General features: G+C 43.9%; 1 non-coding gene across 1 annotated transcript; it reads right to left on the bottom strand.

Annotated features, from left to right (window-relative positions):
* Positions 1–10,855: 10,855 nt before the first annotated feature.
* On the bottom strand, positions 10,856–10,928 carry trnav-uac (transfer RNA valine (anticodon UAC)). The gene has a single exon. It is a non-coding gene; the product is annotated as a tRNA-Val (tRNA).
* Between the last annotated feature and the right edge of the window lie 11,008 nt (positions 10,929–21,936).

The following is a 21,936-nucleotide window of genomic DNA, read 5'->3' as shown; positions in this document are numbered from 1 at the left end:
TGCTCGCCAGTGTTATTTCATGGCCCCTCCTCGCCCTCCTAATTTCTCTTTTAAGTATGCCCCTGCACTTTTGATACTCCTCTTGGGCTTCCTCCGTCTTTAGTCTTTTGTAATTGCCAAAAGCCCCCCTTTTTTCCCTTATGCATTTTTGTATATCCCTTGTCATCCAAGGTTCCCTTTGCATGTTGGTCCCACCCTTGACCTTTACAGGAACATGTTGGCATTGTACTCTCTCTATTTCCCTTCTGAAAGTCTCCCACTGTTTTGATGTGGATTTTCCTATAAGCAGCTGCTCCCAGTCCACTTTGGCCCGATCCTGCCTTATCATATTAAAATCGGCCTTCCCCCAAATTAGAACCCTTCTTTCCGGGCCGTCTTTGTCTTTTTCCATGACCACCTTAAATCTCACCGAATTATGGTCACTGTCGCCAAAATGCTCTCCTACTGACACTTCCACCACTTGCCCGACTACATTCCCTAGAATTAGGTCCAGTACCGCCCCCTCTCTTGCAGGACTTTCTACATGTTGGCTCAAAAAGCTCTCCTGGATGCACTTTAAGGATTCTGCACCCTCTAAGCCTTTCACACTCTGACTATCCCAATTAATATTGGGGAAGTTGAAATCCCCCACTATTATTACCCTATTATTTTCGCACTTCTCTGAGATTTGCCTACATATCTGTTCCTCTATCACCCCCTGACTGTTTGGGGGCCTATAGTACACTGCCAGCAAAGTGCTTGCCCCTTTTTTGTTTTTAAGTTCTACCCATATGGCCTCATTAGAGGACCGCGCTAATATATCGTCCCTCCTTACAGCAGTAATTGACTCCTTAATTAATATTGCAACACCCCCTCCCCTTTTACACACCCCTCTGTCTAGCCTGAAGATTCTATACCCCGGAATATTGAGCTGCCAGTCCTGACCCTCCCTCAACCATGTCTCCGTGATAGCAACAATATCGTACTCCCATGTGTTCAACAACAACTTCAGTTCATCCACCTTATTTGCAAGACTCCTTGCATTAAAATAAATGCCTTCCAGCCCTGCCATATTCCCTTTTGCCTTCACATATTTGCTCTGCCTTCCCAGCTGACTTGTTTTTTCCTCCGTATTTGGCTGTAAATCACCCCCTACTATAGCTCCACTCTGTATCCCATCCCCCTGCCAAGTTAGTTTAAACCCCCCCCAGCAGTGCTAGCAAACCTCCCCGCAAGGATAAGAACATAAGAACATAAGATATAGGAGCAGGAGTAGGCCAATCGGCCCCTCGAGCCTGCTCCACCATTCAATAAGATCATGGCTGATCTAATCCTAACCTCAAATCTTCTATCACTCTGCATCCACCCGAACCCATGTGATCTCCCAGGAGAGGCGAAAAACCAGATAAAGACCCAATGGCCAATTTGGGAGAAAAAAATCTGGGAAATTCCTCTCCGACCAAGCTAGGCGATCGAAATTCTTCCAGGAGATCACTCTGTCCCTATATTTTCTACAGTACTTACCTTCTGTAAAGGCGATCTCCACCCCAGCCAGGAATAGGTTCAGGTGTAAACCGTCCGACTTGTACAAGTCCCACCTTTCCCAGAAGCAGACCCAATGATCCAGGAAACTAAAGCCCTCCCTCCTGCACCATCCCTTTAGCCACGCATTCATCTGCTCTATCTTCCTATTCCTATATTCAGTAGCACGTGGCACCGGGAGTAATCCAGAGATTACAACCTTTGAAGTCCTGCTCCTTAATCTTCCACCCAGCTCCCTAAATTCTTGCTGCAGGAACTCATCCCTCTTTTTTCCTATGTCGTTGGAACCAATGTGGACCACGACCTCTGGCTGTTCACCCTCCCCCTCCAGAATGCCCTGCAGCCGCTCAGTGACATCCTTGACCCTGGCACCAGGGAGGCAACAAACCATCCTGGATTCACGTCTATGGCCACAGAAACGCCTATCTGTTCCCCTTACTATAGAATCCCCTACCACTATTGCTCTCCCACTCTTTTTCCTCCCTTCCTGGGCAGCAGGAGCACCCCCAGTGCCAGAAAGTTGGCTGCTGCTGCCTTCCCCTGGTGAGTCATCCCCCTCAACAATATCCAAATTGGTATACCTGGTATCAGAAGCCTGCGTTTTCAAATCACGTCGGGGGCACTGTACTTTTACAGCTCATATCAGTCTCGACAATTAATATCTTAATTGTTAACTCACAACAATGAGAAATTATATCAGATGTATGTTTTATATTGGTTAGATGTAGGTCTCGCTGGCAAGGCCAGCATTTATTGCCAATGCCTGAGGTGATGGTGTGTCACTGTAGTCGCCTTTCCCCACTTACAGATCTACACCATAGAAGCAGAAAATGGATACAGCACAGAAGGAGGCCATTCGGCCCGTCCAGCCCGTGCCGGCTCTCTGCAAGAGCCCTTCAGCTAGTCCCACTCCGCCGCCCTCTCCCCGTAACCCTGCACATTTTTTTTCCTTCAGGCACTTATCCAAGATTTACATGCATCTGCGTTATTTATTCATTTATTTGGGTGAATCTGTCTCATTCAAAAAGCATGTTCTGGATATTTATGTCTGTCTTACCTTTAAATGCCACGCAAATACATTTATACAGAACACCAATACACACACATCCATTGAGAAATAACACACAGATAGAATCACATTTCTTCGTCACCAGCCCACTGATATTCACAAAATCCATTTAGAAGAATCTCACTTTCAAACACAGATATTTATATATTGATAACCTGATGGATATGATAAAAGTCAAGAATATAAATGTACAACTGACACACAAAGGGAGACTGGATAGGCACTTGAGGGAAATAAACTTGCAGAGCTACGGGGATAGAGAGGGGGGAATGGGACTGACTGGATTGCTCCACAGAGAGCCAGCACAGACTGGAAGGACCGAATGGCCTCCTTCTGTGCTGTTATGACTCTATGACTCAATGACATGCAAAGGATCGCACTCAGAACACAAACACTCGCTTGATATAGAAACATGCCACCCATGTACACACAGTCACAGCTCATATTGTCACCCGAAGCCGGTTCCATTTCTGTGAAAAGTTATTCTGTAGAAATTCAATCATTTATTTAGCTCTGAGCATGTGATGAGCCTTTATCCCTAGCTCATTGTATTTTAGGAACCTTGGTTTATAATGTTGAGTGTTTATGACACGCACCCAGCCCCAGAATCGCCACTGTGAAAGTAGGAAACTGCTCGAAATACACAACAGGGCGGGCAACTTCTGAAAAACAATTAAACTTTTGGCGTGTAGACTGTTCACAGAAATGGAACCAGCTTACTGTGAAAATATGAGCTGTGAGTGGGTGTACATGGGTGGCACGTTTCTATATCAAGCGAGTGTCTGTGTTCTGAGTGCGATCCTTTGCATGTCATTGAGTCATAGAATCATAACGGCACAGAAGGAGGCCATTCGGCCCTTCCAGTCCGTGCCGGCTCTCTGTAGAGCAATCCAGTCAGTCTCATTCCCCCCGCTCTATCCCCGTAGCTCTGCAAGCTTATTTCCCTCAAGTGCTTATCCAGTCTCCCTTTGTGTGTCAGTTGTGCATTTAATTTCTTGACTTTTATCATATGCATCAGGTTATCAATATATAAATATCTGTGTTTGAACGAGAGATTCTTCTAAATGGATTTTGTGTGTATCAGTGGGCTGGTGATGAATAAATGTGAATGTATCTGTGTGTTATATCTCAATGTATTTGTGTGTATCTGTGTTCTATATAAATGTATTTGCGTGGAATTTAAAAGGAATACAGACATAAAGAGCCAGAACATGCCTTTTAAATGAGACAGATTCACCCAAATAAATAAATCAATAATACAGATGAATGTAAATCTTGGATAAGTGCCTGAAGGGAATAAAATGTGCAGGGCTACGGGGAAAGGGCGGGGGAGTGGGACTAGCTGAAGGGCTGTTGCAGAGAGCCCGCATGGGCTGGACGGGCCGAATGGCCTCCTTCTGTGCTGTATCCATTCTCTGATTCTATGGTGTAGATCTGTAAGTGGTGAAAGGCGACTACAGTGTTTCACCACCACCCCAGAGATGGGCAATAAATGCTGGCCTTGCCAGCGAGACCTACATCCCAGGAACAAAATAAATTAAATATATCTAATACAAGTACTCATTGTTGTGAGTTAACAAATAAGATATTAATTATCCAGACTGATATGAGCTGTAAAAGGACAGTGACCCCGACGTGATTTAAACACGCAGCCTTCTGATCTGATGTCAGACGCGCTACCGTTGCGCCACGAGCTCTAGACAGCTTCGATTGTGTATTCAAGTTCATATATACAGAAGTAACATACCTGGTTCCTGGTGGTCGAATGACACTCACCCGCTTTCGATTCTCAATCAAGGAATTTATGTTGACAAAAGATTTGGGAACAGTAAATTGCAGAAAGATAATTCAAGTCTGTGAGACGAGTAATAATTGCTTTAATCTTGGTTAATAAATCCATTACTTTCTGTTACAGATTTCGGTTACAGACGCTCTTTGCGTGACATTTGTTCCGCGTTTAATTTTACAAACTGGGTGAGATCGCTGATCGCGGGAAGACAGTGGGAGCTTCAGCTGGCTCCACCGTCAGAATGTGGAAGGATTCACGTTAGGGGCGTGTGGGGGAATCAGTGACATTTTTTATGAAGGGCAGCGGGGGTGAAGGACTGAGAGCATTCAGTGTGGGACAGAAGCTGTTTAAATTGAGGCAACACATTGCCGATCAGCACAGAGGGAGTTAACTGACTCAGTAGCCCTCTGCTGCTGCTACAGATTGTAGCAGTTATCAGGCTCGAGCCCGGCTGGAAACATATATTTTTTAAACTTGCTGTGACGAGCAACCAGAGGCGAATTTATTCTCCTGTCAAAAGAGCCACAGCGGCTTCTACCTTGTTCTTTATTTGCTCTTTATTTCACTTCACTGAGTTAGATATATTTCTTAATGCTAAATGGATCAAGGGGTATGGGGAGAACGCAGGGACAGGGTACAGAATTTGGATGATCAGCCATTTTAATATTGATTTTAACTCTTACGATGGTAAAAGAAAGTCTACACGCCAAAAGAACCACGCAGAGCTAGAGACAGTACTAGGCCTGGTTAACTACTTAGCCAAGTTTGCCCCGAGTCTCTCCAAAATCAACGCACCCATGCGTCAGTTGCTCAAACAATCCAATGAGTTCCTGTGGGACAAACAACACGACACAGCATTTCAGAAAATGAAAGACCTAATCACCAGAGAACCAGGACCAAAGTCATACATGAAGGATGGCCTGAGGAAAGGAGGAAACGCCCTCAGAGCATTTCTGAATTCTGGAAACACAGAGACAAACTGTCACAAGTCAACAGAATCGTCTTCAAAGGGGAGAAAATCGTCATTCCTACCAGTCTCAGAGAAGAGATGTTGACAGAAGTTCATGCTGGACATATGGGCATGGAAAAATGCAAACAAAGAGCACGTGACATTATGTTTTGGCCCGGAATGTGCAAACATATTGAGGACATTGTCGGAAAATGTTCCATTTGTCTCGAACGCCGCCCATCAAATGTGAAAGAGCCCATGATACCTCACCGTATCCCAGACAGGCCCTTGCAGGTCGCAGCAATTGATCAGTTCACATGGAACAACGAGGACTACATAGTGACTGTTGATTACAACAGCAGATTTGTTGAACTGGACAAGCTTCACAGCACCACATCTGCAGCTGTGATCCACATGCAAAAGGCAGCCATTGCCAGGCATGGCATGGTAGAGACTTTAGTCTCAGACAATGGCCCCCAATATAAATCAAAAGAGTTCGAGTCGTTTGCCAAGGCATGGGATTTCACACATGTCACATCAAGGCCACATTGCCCTCAAAGTAATGGCCTTGCTGAAAAAACTGTCCAGATTGCAAAAACACTCATGGACAAAGCCAAAGCGGGCAAAAGAGACCCCTACGTCAGTCTCCTTGAGTACCGCAACACTCCGGTTGACAACTTCAAGTCACCAGCACATCAGTTGATGAGCCGCAGACCTCGCTCAATCCTTCCACGCACCAACCAGCAGCTGCAGCCAGAGCTCGCCAGCTGCAAGCAAGTGCATGCAAAACGTGTACAGAGACAGCAACACCAAAAGAAATATTATGACAGGTCAGCTAGACGACTGCCGCCACTGCAAAATGGAGAATCCATCAGAATCCAGGAGCATGACTACTGGAAGCCAGCAGTCGTCATCCAGCCAGCTGACACTGAGGGATCGTATCACGTCTGCACCCCAGAAGGACAGGTGTACCGCCGCAATGGCAGGCACCTCCTGAACACCAAGGAACAACACCGTCATTCCGACGAGAGGATCAGTTCAACAGAGTGTGATGAACAGAGCAATACACAAAACAAATCATATTTACCTGAACCTAAACCTGAACCTGAATTGTTGACCGATTCAGAGGCATGCTCAGTTCCATACCACACAAGGTCGTGACAAAAGGTCAAGCCTAGAGTTATCCTTGACTTGTGAACTGTCAAAGGGTGTAGGCGGATCGTTGCCTTTAAAAAAACTGTACATCATTATTGAAACGTTGAGATGTTTTCACTGTTAGTTAAATGCTGAGTTTACTTATATGTTGATGCTACTGAGAACATTATGTAGAAGAAAAGTTTAAAAGTAAAGCATAACATTTTTCTTTGAAAAGAAAGGGGCTGTAACATTTGCATATTGAATTTTCATTGGCCCGCAGGCATCTGTAAGGAATACATAGTATATTCACATGTGATCACATGCTGAGTTGTCATTGGCCTGCAGGCATCTGTAAGCACTGCTATTGTTTTGAAGACCCAGGCTAGGGGTCCTTACTCCATCTTGTCTCCACGGTACTGCTGTGAGTACGATCAGAGCTAATGCTTCATAAAAGAGTTTAAACTGCAATACTCCATTGTCCTGCAAGTTATTATTTTGAACAAAGTGTGCAAAACAAGACAGGTATGATTCTCGCTGGTTGAAACTTGCGAGATATTGGCCCAGAAATTCGGGTCGGGGGCTTCCCGTGGGTGTAAGCCCCCGACCTGCACTTAGCTAGCGCGCCGGCAGTTGAGCTGTAGGGCCCCGTGGAATTCCGATCCGGGGACTGGTCCAGCTGCCGGCGCGCAGTGCTTCATATCGCAGGGGTGCAGTTAGTGCGATGCGTCCCCTGGGATCACGTGAGCCATGGGCAGCCAATCGGAGGAGGGAAAGCCCATTCATAAATCTGACAGGAAGACCTGTCAAGACTTATAAATACTACGGCCCCAAAATAGCATTAAACCTTCAAATAAATTTTTAAAAAATCACACTTTTTAAAATAAACTATAAATTACATTAAATAACTATTTAAAACAATAATTTAAGTTTTTGAAAAAAATAATTTTATATTCTAACAGGGCTAAAAATAAACTTACCTTGCTTTAAAGTATTTAAAAATAATAAACCTGTGGAAAAAATGTTTTAATTTTAATTAATTGACCACTTACCTTGTAAAAAGCAGGCCTTACACCTGCTTTTGACATTTCTAAATCCTGCAGGCTTACGATCCCGGGAAAACCTGCAAAAAAAACCTAAGTTCAAAGCGCACGCGCAGCCTCTCCCGCGCACGCGTTCGACCTCTGAACCTCTTCGTTCAGGGGAACGGAAGTGCCGGAGACACGAATTTCTGGGCCAATATTCTGGGTTCAAATCCCCGACATGCCCTTCTTTTGTCCGCGGATTTTGCACTTGCAGTTGAAACTGTTGAAAAGAATGACTTGCATTGATACAGCGCTTTTCATGAACTCAGGACATTCCAAAGCGCTTTATAAACATTGAAGTACCTTTGAAGTGTTGCAATGTGGGGAAAGGTGAGCCGAAATGCCCCCCACATGAATCTGAACTATTTGGGAAGGAGTTCGGTGCAAAGACTCCGGCTCCTCAATGTCTTGGACTTTCTTTGAATGAGTTCTGCTTGTAACTGCACTCGAGCTTGAAACAGTTCCTGGGCATCCATCTTACGGGAGCAGAGTGTGGTCACTGTGCAGCGGTTAGCGAGTCGGTGACCAGCTTGGGGTGAGACACGTCGCTTTCATTCTATGACATTTCACCAAGGGCCAGAGAATTGAAACGCTGAATGGAACTGTCCCTGTGAGCGATGGATTGAAGGGGACGGCGCTCCAAGCACAGCTGGAGAACGCGCAGTGCAGTAAAAGGGTTCGCAACATTAAATGCCAGAGTTATTAATCATGCAATAATTAGACATATAATTAACAACAGCATTTAGACAAATCCTTGCGAATTTTAACCGATCAACTCAAATACGTTATGGTTCCGATTTCGATATACAAGTTAATCCAACATTGATCGGATTCTAAAATATCTGTTCCAAACGCCACTTTTACATCATTTCCTCACCTTTTCTACCTTATCATTTGCACGGTTAATTGTGTTACCTATCACAACTGCCCAACATCTGATGGAAGGTCATCGACCGGAAATGTTAACTCTGTTTCTCTCTCTACAGATGCTGCCTGACCTGCTGAGTTCGTCCATCATTTTCTCTTTATATTACCGGAACTTGTAACCAGAGTATCAATTCCCTTTTCTCCAAACCACACTCCTTCCTTCCATGTAGCCTTGTCCAATCAACAGAGGGGAACGGACCAGGGAACTCCATCTGTGCTGATTGGCTCACCTAAAATAGCTTCACTCAATATAAAGGATGAGCTCACAAACATCAGGCACAGTGCAGTCTGGTCAAAGTCAAGCCCCTCCTTTCTTATTCAGAGACATGAACGAGAGTCAGACGCCACAAACTTTAATTAAAGACACAAATACGAGTAACACTTACTTCCAAATCGTTTCACTGATAAATTCTTTCACTTGATGTAAACGCTGACTGCTTTGAATCTGAAAATGAATACCGTGGGATAGTTTGTTCACTACTGATTATATTAGCTGTGAGTAGCAATGCAAAGTTTTCCGTAGTGTAGTGGCTATCACATTCGCTTTACATGCGAAAAGTCCCGCGTGCCAGCCAAGGCGGGCGGGAACATTACAATAGCCAGTATTTTATTCTGTGCAGTGACCAGTCCTGTTAATTTTTATCGAAAGCTGCCCCATTTTTCTGCTTTCATAAGCAATGCAATTCTAAACGAGGTTCCTAAGATACAATGTGTAAAATTAGATGTGGTTAACAGTTCATTACTTACAAAGGGCAAAATGCTTTATTGAAATGTTTTTCGCCTTTCTTTCATTCTGTAAATTATGGTAATCGGTTATTTAATGGTGATTGCAAAAGATTCAACTGCAAGTTGAATAGTGGCCGGCGACACGAGCGCTCGTTTGGGATTTGAATCGAGGACTTCACGGAAACTTAAACAACCACCGAAGCGAAAATCGGACCCCGAGAACGCCGGTTCAAACCTAGCCAGATGAGAAGCTGACTATTGTAAAACCATTTTGTTTGTGTGGCTATTCTTGATGAGCAGAGCACTGGAGACCGAGACAGTGTCTTTGCCTTTTCGACCTGTCTTCTGACGCGCCGCCCGGGCCCACTCCAACAGTTAATGAGCTGTTAGGATGTTAATGTATCCGGGCTGCAGGAGGCCACCCCAGGCGCAGCAGAGGAGTCTCTGCATTAGTTCTCCGTGGAAACAGTATTTTCCCCTTCTCTCTTCCTCTTCTCTATATCCCTGTGCAGTTTCCTGAATCATTAAAGGGAGGGGACATTTTTAGAGACGCGCTTTTTTATTACTTATTGAATGGACAGCCAGCCGGACCGATTGAAACTGCAATTTCAATCCTGTCGCCGACCTTGTGTTTTCCTATTAATCTGTGTTGTTCTGCTTTCCATATTCTCAATGAGAATGCTCCCACCCTCAATTTTTAAGTCAAATAAGGCCCACCTCTTCAAATAGCGACACGCGAGTGGGAGATTCCCTAAATCAGCGCCAACTTTTCCCAAATCCTTCTTACAGTATCGCAAGCCAAACTGTGTCCTTTATGGGAAATATCATTGAGAATTACTTCATAATTCGCCTGACAATGCGCGTTTTATTTATACTGAACCAAACATGAAATTATTCCAGTTGTCATATTTACTAAACTTGAATGGAGAAAATACCTTAAATTGCCTCTACCCACTTTCGAACCGTTGAGTTTTCGTAAAGCGATCACCAGTACACACCGGAAAACCTCCAACACTTGGGTGCATTGCATTGCAGCGCCTCAATAGGAACAGGAGGAGGCCATTCAGCCCCTCGATCCTGTTGCGCCATTCAATTAGATCAGGGTTGATCTGTATCTTCATTTCATCTACCCGCTTTGTTTCTGTAACCCGTAATAACCTTACCCAACAATAATCTATCAACAGTAGCGGCAATCTTCAGCCTGACTCCAGCTGCACTCCCGGATCCAGACAGAAAAGGCTTCTTACTGAAGGCCACCCTGCAGATCAATGAATTACATTTCTGAACTTCAGGGATTCGGGGATTCCAGGGTTTAAAAGGGAACAAAAGATGAAATGGACCTCACTGTGGATCAGTTTTCTCTCACTCAGACGTATCTGATTGGTGAAGTTAAATAAAGAACAAGGGAGAAGCCGCTGTAGCCCTATTGACAGGAGAATAAACTAGCCATACATCTCTCACGTTTCCCAATTCTAACAGAAGTGTAATCGAATTGAAACGTTCACTCTGTTTCTTTATCCACATATACTGCTTGACCTCTTAAGAATTTCCACCATTTTCATTTTCTATTTGCGATTCCCAGCATTTGCAATAATTTTCTTTTGTCACTTAAAATAAACCCGCTGGTTGTTCATCCACAGCAGCATTAAACACAATGTTCCCGCCCAGGCTCAAACCAGGAACCTTTCGCGTGTAAAGCAAACGTGATAACCACTACACTACGGGAACCGCTGGGTACACATCGTCAACAGAGGGGAACTGACCAGTAAAGCCCCTCTGTGCTGATTGGTTCAGCTGAAACAGCATCAGTCAATATAAAGGATGAGCTCACAAATATCAGGCGCAGTGCAGTCTGGTCAACGTCAGCCCCTCCTTATTATTCAACAGAGGAAGAAGAGACATGAGCGGGAGTCAGACGTCACAAACTTTTATTAAAGCTACAAATACGAGTAACACATACTTCCAAATCGTTTCACTGAAAACTTCTTTCATTGATGAAAAAGCTGACTGCATTGAATCTGAAAATGCGGACCGGGCGATATTTTGTTCACTACTGATTCTATTCTCGGTGGGTTACGCCGCAGCGGCTGCCGTAGTGTACCGGTTATCCATTTCGCTTCACACGTGAAATATCTGCGGTTCGAGCCCGGTCAGATATACGATATTCGCCAGGATTTCGTTATATGCAGTGACCGATCCTGTTGGCTTTAACAAAAGTTGCGTCAAATTTCAGCTTTCATAAGCAATTAACAATTTAATCGTGATTCCTAAAATACAACGTGTAAAATGAGATATGGTTAACAGTTGATTACTTACAAAGGGCAAAATGCGTTATTGAAGTGTGTTTCGCCTTTGTTGCATTCTGTAAATTATGGTAATCGGTTATTTAATGGTGATTGCAAAAGATTCAACTGCAAGTTGAATAGTGGCCGGCGACACGAGCGCTCCTTTGGGATTTGAACCGTGGGCTTCTCGGAAATTTAAACAAACACCGAAGCGAAAATCGAATGCCGAGAACGCCGGTTCAAACCTAGCCAGGTGAAGAGCTAACCATTGTAAAACCATTTTGTGTGTGTGGCTATTCTTGATGAGCAGAGCACTGGAGACCGAGACAGTGAGATTGCCTTTTCGACACGTCTTCTGAAGCGCCGCCCGGTCCCACTCCTACAGTTAATGAGCTGTTAGGATGTTAATGTATCCGGGCTGCAGGAGGCCGCTCCAGGCGCAGCAGAGGAGTCCCGGCATTAGTTCTCCGTGGAGCAGTATTTTTCGCTTCTCTCTTCCTCTTCTCTATATCGCTGTGCAGTTTCCTGAATCATAACAGGGTGGGGACATTTTTAGTGAGGCGCATTCTTTGTTTCTTATTGAAAAGACACACAGACAGACCGATTGAAACTGCACTTTGAGTCCTGTCGCTGATCTTTTGTTTTCCTATTAATCTGTGTTGTTCTGCTTTCCACATTCTCAATGAGAAAGTCCCCAGCCTCAATTCTTAAATAAAATAAGGCCCAGCTCGTCAAATAGCGACACGCGAGTGGGAGATTCCCTAAATCAGCGCAAACTTTCCCCAAATCCTGCCTACAGTAGCGCAACCAAAACTGTGTCCTATATGGGAAATATTATTGAGAATTACTTCACTCACTGTAACACTGCCATTTGAATGGCATAATTCGCCTGTCAATGTGTATTTTATTTATACTGAACCAAGCATGCAAATTATTCCAGTTTTCATAATGACTAAACTTGAATGGGTAAAGGGCATTAAATTGCCTCTACCCACTTTCGAACCGTTGAGTTTTCGTGCGTTAGCGGAATGCGATAACCATTACACACCGGAAACCCTCCAGCACTCGGGTGCATTGCATTGCAGTGACTGCATAGGAACAGGAGGAGGCCATTCAGCCCCTCGAGCCTGTTGCACCATTCAATTAGATCCGAGCTGATCTGTATCTTCACTCCATCTATCCGCTTTTGTTCCGTAACCTTGAATACCCTTACCCAACAAAAATCTATCGCCAGTATCGGCAATCATCAGCCTGAAGCCATCTCCTCTCCCGGATCCAGACAGAAGCGATTTCTTACTGACTGCCACCCTGCAGATTAATGGATTACATCTCTGAACTTCAGCGATTCGGATATTCCAGTGTTTAAAAGTGAACAAAAGATGAAATGGCTCTCACTGTGGATCAGTTTTCTCTCACTCGAAGTTATCTATTCAGTGAAGTGAAATAAAGGGCAACTAAAGAACAAGGGAGAAGCCGCTGTGCCCCTTTTGACAGGAGGATAAATTCACCTCTGGTTGTACGCCAAACCTCGAACGTGACACCCGCTTCTCTGCGGACACCCCCGGCTCTATAGTAGCAGCAGAGGGGACCTGACTCAGTGACCTCCCTCTGTGCTGATCGGCAATGTGTTGCCTCACTTTAAACAACTACTGTCCCACACTGAAAGCTCTCAGTCCCTCTTCTCCGCTGCCCTTTTCAATTAATGTCACTGATTCCCCCCGCACACCCCTAACGTGATCTCTTCCACACCCACACATTGGGGCCGCTCAGCCTCCCCCTGCCTCAACGCGATCAGCGATGTCACCCAGTTTGTAATATTAAACCCGGAACAAGTGCCTCAGAAAGAGAGTCTGTAACCTAAATCTGTAACAGAAAGTACTGGGCTTATTAACGGTGATTCAAGCAATTATTACTCATCTCACAGACTAGAATTACTTTTATACAGTGCTTTATACAATCTTTTGTCAAGCTGAATTCCTTGATTAACAATCGTAACCGGATGAGTTCCAGTCGACCACCAGGGACCAGCTATGATTCCTGTATATATATATAGATATCAACCTGAATATGATTAGGGAGCTGTCTAGACCTCATGTCGCAACGGTAGTGCACCTGACTGCAGATCCGGAAGCTGCCTATTCAAATTATGTCGGGGTCACGGTTCCTTTGCAGCTCATATGTGTTTGGATAATTAACATATTAATTGTTATCTCACAACAATGAGAACTTGTATTAGATGTGTTTTTTATATTGGTTCAAGTGATGTATGTCTCTCTGGCAAGGCCAGCATTTATTGCCCATCCCTGGGGTGGTGGTGAGACACTGTAGTCGCCTTTCACCACTTACAGATCTGCATCATAGAATCAGAGAATGGATACAGCATAGAAAGAGGCCATTCGGCCCGTCCAGCCCGTGCCGGCTCTCTGCAAGAGCCCTTCAGCTAGTCCCACTTCCCCACCCTCTCCCCATAGCCCTGCACATTTTATTCCTTCAGTTGCTTATCCAAGATTTACATGTATCGCTATTATTTATTCATTGATTTGGGTGAATCTGTCTCATTCAAAAATATGTCCTGGCTATTTATTTCTGTCTTACTTTTAAATTACACGCAAATGACCTTATTCGGAACACCGATACACACAAATACATTGATCAATAACACACAGATACATTCACATTTATTCATCACCAGCGCAATGATACACCCAAAATCCATTTAGAAGAATCACAGTTTCAAACACAGATATTTATATATTAATATCCTGAAGTATGTTATAAAAATAAAGAAAATAAATATACAACTGACTCAAGTATTTTTACATGTATGTGTAACCTTTAGGTCGATGACCTTTCGTCATTAATTCTCTATATGCATATATAGAACTGGAGGATGCCAGTGCACCGTGTGAGTCTGTGGCTGTTGCACAGCCGGTCTGAGGGAAGTAGAAGAGGCTGGAGCACTTTAAAACGGTTTCGAATGAAGATGGATGCACCCCAATAAATGACAAACTTTTTCAGATACATTGTAAATAGATCTGTAAGCCGCAGAGTCATGAAATGCTTATACATGTAAACACGCAAAATTAATTTGTATCTAATACAGATTGACTCATTCTAATTACAATTATTGCGTCACTTTACTTCAGTGTTCCCTAATAGTCTCATGATCAGAATTCGGCACACTTACTGCCCGGGTTCAATGCCCGGTCAGGGAAGTCATTTTTATAACAGTTTTTTATTAAATTAAACTAATTTTGCTTCAGCTCTAACACGCAGCTAACCTGGAAAATTGTTTTAACTATTATTAATTAAACGATAATCTTAGTTCATAGAATGACATAAATGCTAAAGATACTTCACTAACATATATTGAGCATTCTATGTGATGAACTGTTATGCAGATCTTATTTTACACCATGGCCCGGATTTTACGGTGCTTCCGACAGCGAATGCACAGCATAGACTATTGTACGCCTTCAGAATGACTACACAAGTGCCAGGCATCCGCACGCACAGAAATTGCAGTCTGTCAAGTTTCGCTTGGACACATCCACCGCATCCGCTGCAACATCACTTTTGCTGTCACAGAGTTGGGCTAACTGCTGCCCAGCGAATGCCCACGAAACCCTTATACCTGGTAATATCAGGCGAAAGGCCTTCTTTTACCATTGTAAGGGTTAAAATCAATATTAAAATATATTTTAAAAGTGATATAAACATACACTTACATTTAAAATTTGTTTCGGTAAATTTTGTTAAGTTTTAAAATGTTACATTTATATTTCAAAACATTCAATTTGAATTTTAAATCATAGATTCATAGAATCATAGATTGATATGGCACAGAAGGAGGCCATGCAGCCCATTGAGTCTGCACTGGCACTTTGAAAGAGCTCTTCAAATAATCCCACTCCCCTGATTTTCCTCATAGTCCTGCAAATTTCTCCTTTACAAATATTTATTCAATTCTCTTTGAAAGTTACAATTGCGTCTGCTCCACCGCCCTTTCAGGCAGTGCATTCCCGATCACAACAACTGGCTGCGGAAAAAAAAAACTCATCTCCCCTCTGGTACCTTTGCCGGTTAGGTTCAATTGGTGTCCTCCAGTTACCGACCCTCCTGCCACTGGAAACAGATTCTCCTTATTTACTCTTATCAAAACATCTTGTAAATTGAAAAATCTCTATTAAATTTCCTCTTAACCTTCTGCAGATAACAATTCCAGCTTCTCAGTCTCTCAAAATAACTGAAACAGCGATTTACTTGTACTTCTTGCAATTTAATATACTGTATTCGCTGCTCACGATACGGTCTCCTCGACATTGGGGAGACCAAACGCAGATTGGGCGACTGCTTTGCGGAACACCTCCGCTCAGTCCGTACGGGTGACCCTGAGCTTCTGGTCGCCTGTCACTTTAATTCACCGCTTCACTCCCACTCTGATCTCTCTGTCCTCGGGCTATTGCATTGTTCCAATGAAGCTCAACGTAAGCTGGAGGAACAGCACCTCATCTTTCGATTGGGCACTTTGCAGCCTGCCGGACTCAACATTGAGTTCAACAATTTCACTTAATTATCCCTGCCCCCATTTATCATGCAGTATGATTTTTGCCATTCCCATTTGCAACATTTTATCTTTCCTGCCTCTTACAAAAGTACAGGATGTTCTTTCTATTTCTTCCTCCCCTCCTAACCCCGCCCCCCTGTCTCTGCACCTGCTTAATATCTGTTACATCTCCAGCTTTTTCCAGTTCTGATGAAGGGTCCCAGACCTGAAACGTTAACTCTGTTTCTCTCTCCACGGATGCTGCCTGGGCCTGCTGAGTATTTCCAGCATTTTCTGTTGTTATTTCAGATTTCCAGCATCTGCAGTATTTTGCAATTATATTGAAGTCAACTCATCCCTGGGACCACTCTCTCTTTGTGCGTGTCTCTCTTTCTTAGTCTCTATCTGTCTCTCCCTCTCTCTTTGTCCTTGTCTGTCTCTCTGTCTGTCTGTCTCTTCTGTCTCTTTCTCACTCTGTTCACAGGTCCATTCTAGTTCTGATCAGCACTGCAAGTTGCAGTTCCACGTTAGTATAGTGGTGAGTATCCCTGCCTATCGCGCGGGAGACCGCTGTTCAATTCCCTGATGAGGAGGCTTTTTTTTTTAACAACCCCAATTTTTTAACTTCTTCCCAGCTCCTTGAAATGCTCCTTGTAAAAATTGAACTGGAAAAGTTCAAGTGAAATAATTTTAAAAGACTTACTGGCATATGAATAACTGTATGACAACTTCCTGAACCTGTTCCTCGTTGGAATCGTGCTCGCCCTCTATTTCCCTCTCACTGTTGTGTGGGGCAGAGAGGAGTCATAACGGCACAGAATGAGACCATTGAATGCTTAATTAAATTCATTTATTTTGAACATGTGACCATTTATTCTTACTTCCGTGGTGTGAAATGTTATTAATTTGGAGATTTCTATTATGCTTATGGGATTCCGTACACACAGCATCGTAGGAATCCCCTGTGTGATTGGTTGGCCTGGCCAACGGATGCTGCTGAACCGTGAGCGTCAATGGTATCTGTGGGCCTTTATGCAGGCGTATGCCAGCAGGCCCAAGACCGCAAGAGTGCGAAGCTCCGGAGACACCAGTTAATTGGGATTTGTTTCACGGTTCGGAGGCGTAAGCCAGCGACAAACCTCCGATCGCAATTTCAAGGCCCATCGTATTTTAGGAGGCTGGTTTAAAATGTTCATTACTTACGACATCAGGAATCTGGGACAAATTTTGTTCAATATAATCGGACCCGTAATTGCAGAGAATAAAAATGTTCCACTCGAACATATCCACCCGGGTTCGATTTGGGAACTGTCCATGTAGGAAACGAACATGATAGTCACTGCACTACGGAAACCGACACGTTAGTGTCCACTGCAAAGCGAATCAGCAGCGAACATAAAATCTCATGGTGATCATTTTCAGGTTCAATGCAGTCAGCCATTAAATAAAGTGAAATAATTTTACAGTGAAAAGATTTGGAAGTGTTACTCGTATCTGTGCCTTTAATTAAAGTTTGTGGCGTCTGACTCCCGTTCATGTCTCTGAATAAGAAAGAGAGGCTTGACGTTGACCAGACTGTACTGTGCCTGTTGTTTGTGAACTCATCCTTTATATTGAGCGGTTTCTCAACTTTTGATCGGCGTCAGGTTTAGCTCAGCGGTAACTTCAACAACCTTAACTTAATTGTAAGCTCGGACCCTCTCTCACCGCGGGCGTTGCATGGGGATTTTTTCGTCATGTTCAATCCCCTTCTTCTACACCGAAACAAATTGTAGCCGTGATTTTAAACCTATGCTGCGTGATTCATAGCAATCACCTTTAAATGATTCAGAAAAGCAGCCCTTTCACCTGCGCCACACGGTTTCGATTCCTGGTCAGGAAAGTGACTTTTATAACACAGATTTTAAATCACAACCTGATGAAATTGACTACATTCAGCTGATTTGAAAAAATTAGAATTGTATAAATTACCATTACTTACCCCATAACCTTCATTTGCAGAACGAAAGAATTAATAGCTTTGCACCATTTAAAAATATTCTGTTTGTCTATTCTTCCTACATTATATTCCATCTGCCACCTTCTTGCCCGCCCAATCACTTAATCTGTCTATATCCCATTGTAGGCTCTTTGTGTCCTCACAGCTTGCTTTCCCACCTAGCTTTGGATCATCAGAAAACTTGGATACATTACACTCTGTCCCTTCATCTAAGTCAGTAATATAGACTGTAAATAGCTGAAGCATGTGCACTTGATCCTTGCGGCACCCCACTAGTTACAGCCTGCCAATCTGAAAATCACCCGATAATTCCTGCTCTCTATTTTCTGTTCGTGAACCAATCCTCTATTCTTGCTAATACATTTCCTCCTGTCCCATGAGCCCTTATCTTGTGTAACAGGCTTTTATGTGTTTCCTTATCGAATGCCTTTTGGAAATCCAAATATGCTGCCTCCACTGGTTCCCCTTCTAGTTCCAATGAATGCCTGAAGCAGAACATCCCGTTGTGCGAATGGAGCCTGTTGGTCGGACAATGCTACATGTAAGGAAGGAGTGTGGTAAGGAGATAAGGGAAGTGATACTCTGGTAACAAGGTCGGGTAATAATAATAGAAAGTGCTGGAAACATTCAACAGGTCAGGCAGCAGCTGTGGAGAGAGAAGCAGATTTAACGTTTCCGGTCGAAAACCTTCCATCAGAAGGTGGGCAGTTGTGTTAGGTTACCCTATTAAACGTGCAAAATGTCACGTAGTAGAGGTAAGGAAAAGATATCAAATGTTTGGAACAGATACTTTAGAATTCGATAAAGGTTTGATTAACTTGTATATCGAACTCGGAACTATAACGTGTTGGAGATCCTCGGCTAAAATTCGCAAAGATTTGTTTAAGCGCTGTTGTTAATTATATGTCTAATTATTGCGGGATTAATAAATCTGACATTTAATGCTGCGAACTCTTTTGCTGCACTGCGCGTTCTCCAGCTGTGCTCGGAGCGCCGTCCCCTTCAATCCATCGCTCACAGGGACTGTTCCATTCAGCATTTCTTTTCTCTGGGCCTTGGTGAAATTTCATAGATTGAAAGCGACGCCTCTCAACCCCAAGCTCGTCACCGACTTGCTAACCGCTGCACAGCGACCACACTCTGCTCCCGTGAGATGGAAGCCTGGGAGCTGTTTCAAGCTCGAGTGCAGTTACAAGCAGAACTCATTCAAAGAAAGTCCACATCATTGAGGCGCCTGAGTCTTTGCACCGAACTGCTTCCCAAAGAGTTGAGATTCATGTGGGGGTGATTTGGGCACACTTTTCCCCACATTAAAACACTTCAAAAGGACTTCAATGGGCTTAAAGCGCTTTGGGACGTCCTGAGTTCGTGAAAAGCTCTGTATCAAAGCCAGTGTTTTTTTTTGCAAAAGTTCGAACAGCAAGTTCATAATTCGCGGGCAAATTAAGGGCTCGTCCGGGATCTCTGGCAAGTTTCAACCAATAACCCCGAAGCGAGAATCATACCAACGAGCCAACTGATAAATTTGACTGGAGATAAGAGGTAAGCATTGTAAAACCATTTTGTTTGTGTGGTTGTTCTTGATGAGCAGAGCACTTAAGACCGAGACAGTGATTTGTCTTTTCGAACTGTCTACTGAAGCGCCGCCCGGGCCCACTGCTACAGTTAATGAGCTGTAGTTGAATATTGGATGGGATAAAAATTGATAAAGAGGAGGTACTAGAAAGCTGGCTGTACCAGGACCAGTTGAAATGCATCCTAGGATGCTGAGGGGAGTAAAGGTGGGAATTACGGAGGTACTGACCATAATCTTCCAATACTCATTGGATATGGGGTGGTGCCAGACGTCTGGAGAATCGCAAATGTTACACCCTTGTTGAAAAAAGTGTATAAGGTTCAACCCAGCAACTACACGCCAGTCAGCTTAACGTCGCTAGTGAGGAAGCTTTTAGAAAGGGTAACCCTGCACAAAATGACCAGTCACTTGGACAAGTGTGGATTAATTAAGGAAAGTCTGCTCGGATTTGTTAAACGCAAATCGTCTTTTCCCAACTTGATGAGGTGAAAGAGAGGGTTGATGAGGGAAATGCAGTTGATGTGATGGACATGGACTTCCAAAAGGCATTTGATAAAGTGCCACGTAACCGGCTTGCCAGTAAAGCTGAAGCCCATGGAATAAAAGGGACAGTGGCAGCATGGATGTCAAATTGGCGAAGTGACAGGAAACAGAGAGTAGTGCTGAACTGTTGTTTCTATGAATGGAGGAAGGTACACAGTGGTGTTCCCCAGGTGTCGGTACTAGGACCACGGCCCTTCTTGACATATATTAATCATTTGGAGTTAGGTGTCCAGGGCACAATTTCTAAATTTGCAGATGGTACAAAACTTGGAAGTATAGTGAGCAGTGAAGAGTATAGTGATAGACTTCAAGAGGACATGGATCGGCTGGTGGAATGGGCGGACATGTGGCAGATGAAGTTAAAAACAGAAAAGTGCGAATTGATACATTTTGGTCGGAAGAATGAGGAGAGGCAATATAAACTAAAGGATACATTTCCAAAGTGGTTGCAGGAACAGAGATACCTGGGGGTGTATGTACACAAATCGTTCAATGTGGCAGGACCGGTTGAGAAATCAGCTAAAAAGCTTACAGAATCCGGGGCTTTATAAATAAAGGCGCAGAGTACAAAAGCAAGGAAGTTATGATGAATCTTTACAAAACACTGGTTCGGCCACAAATGCAGAAATTATGTGTTCCAGAAAATTTTATCCTGTGCAATAACTGGTCCCATTAAATTAAACAAAAGTTGCCCCAGATTCCTGGTGACATAAGCAAAGAACATTTTAAACCAGACTCCTGAAATACAATCGGCCTGGAAAATGCGATCGGAAACTCTCCGCTGGCTAATGCCTCCGAATCAAAAAACCAATACGACTTACCTGGTGTCTCCAGAGCTTCGGACTCTTGCTGCCCTGGGCCTGCTGGCATACGCCTGCATAAAGGCCCATGGATCCCAGGGGCGCACACGGTTCGCAAGCCTGTGTGTCCCTGTGCACCAGTCGCTGAAGGTAAGCATGCAGGTGCAGCAGGCGGTTAAGAAGGCAAATGGTATGTTGGCCTTCGTAGCGAGAGGATTCGAGTACAGGAGCAAGGATGCCTTGCTGCAGTTGTACAGGACTTTGGTGAGACCACATCTTGAGTATTGTGTGCAGTTTTGGTCGCCTTATCTGAGGAAGGATGTTCTTGCCATGGAAGGAGTTCAGCGAATATTCACCAGGCTGATACCTGGGATGGCAGGAATGACATATGAGGAGAGACTGGGACGATTGGGCTCGTACTCGCTGGAGTTTAGCAGAATGAGAGGGGATCTCATTGAAACTTATAAAATTCTGACAGTACTGGAAAGACTAGATGCAGGAAGGATGTTCCTGATGGTCGGGGACTCCAGAACCAGGGGTCACAGTCTAAGGATAAGGGGTAGGCCATTTAGGACAGACATGAGGAGGAATTCTTCACCCAGAGAGTGGTGAACCTGTGGAATTCTCTACCACAGAAGGCAGTAGAAGCCAATTCATTAAATATATTCAAGAAGTGGTTGAATATATTTCTTAAGGCTAAAGGGATCCAGGTGTATGGGGAGAAAGCAGTGACGGGGTACTGAAATTGGCTGATCAGCCATGATCGCATTGAAAAGCGGAGCTGGCTCGAGGGTCCGAAAGGCCGACTCCTGCTCTGATCTTCTATGTTTCCATGTTTCATCCCTGGGATCACATGGGCCAGACCAACCAATCAAAAAGGGGGATTCCTATGAGGCGAATTGGGATTCCATTTATGTACGGAATCCCCATAAGCACATTAGAAATCTCCAAATAAAGAACATTTCACACCACGGAAATAAAATAAAT

This window comes from Somniosus microcephalus, unplaced genomic scaffold, assembly GCF_052327205.1.
Source record: "Somniosus microcephalus isolate GS21.2 unplaced genomic scaffold, FLI_Smic_1.0 unresolved_chr4, whole genome shotgun sequence".
NCBI lineage: Eukaryota > Metazoa > Chordata > Chondrichthyes > Squaliformes > Somniosidae > Somniosus > Somniosus microcephalus.
This window is presented reverse-complemented; position numbering and strand designations above follow the sequence as displayed.